Source organism: Mus pahari, chromosome 22, assembly GCF_900095145.1.
Source record: "Mus pahari chromosome 22, PAHARI_EIJ_v1.1, whole genome shotgun sequence".
Lineage (NCBI taxonomy): Eukaryota > Metazoa > Chordata > Mammalia > Rodentia > Muridae > Mus > Mus pahari.
This window is the reverse complement of record NC_034611.1, coordinates 7,588,919-7,589,673: the sequence shown is the minus strand read 5'-3', so window position 1 is coordinate 7,589,673 and position 755 is coordinate 7,588,919. Positions and strand designations below refer to the sequence as shown.

Sequence of the window (755 nt, the reverse complement as noted above, 5' to 3'; positions counted from 1 at the left end):
CACTTTGTAGACCAGGCTGGCCTCGAACTCAGAAATCCTCCTGCCTCTGCCTCCCGAGTGCTGGGATTAAAGGCGTGCGCCACCACTGCCCGGCTGAGATAACATTTTCAAAAAATAGACTCTTCTTCCGAACTAGTGTTAATAAATTGCCAAATGTCCTTATTTATTATTCATTGTGACATTGTTTGATTTGCAACTATGAGAATTCTACAAAATGCCTGTCCTCGAATCTCCAGTGGTAGAAAAGCTGTGTGAGATCTGGCTGTTAGAGATAACATAACTAATCAGCATTGAGTATAGTAAATTCTTTTCCTTGGCAGAACTGCCTAGACATTTCAATGTCATGAATAATGCACTTATAAAAATATATTTAAAAAAACAAAAAAGGGCTGGTGAGATGGCTCAGCGGGTAAGAGCACCCGACTACTCTTCCGAAGGTCCGGAGTTCAAATCCCAGCAACCACATGGTGGCTCACAACCATCCGTAACAAGATATGATGCCCTCTTCTGGAGTGTCTGAAGACAGCTACAGTGTACTTAAATATAATAAATAAATAAATCTTAAAAAAAAAAAAAAAAAGACCAGATTAATCTACATAGTGAGTTCCAGGGCAGCCAAGGCCACATGGAGATCAAAATTTGAAAACAAACAAGGGGCTGGAAAAATAGCTCAGAGGTTAGGAGCCCTTGATGCTATTGCAGAAGTCCAGAGCTTCGTGCCTAGTACCCACTCTCCTCTGGGCTCCAGGGTCCCC

General features: G+C 42.1%; 1 protein-coding gene across 1 annotated transcript in view; it reads left to right on the top strand.

The window, feature by feature from the left end:
- LOC110338619 (serine/threonine-protein kinase Sgk3) overlaps positions 1-755 on the top strand; it is a 102,975-nt gene that overhangs the window by 16,891 nt on the left and 85,329 nt on the right. The window lies entirely within an intron of this gene.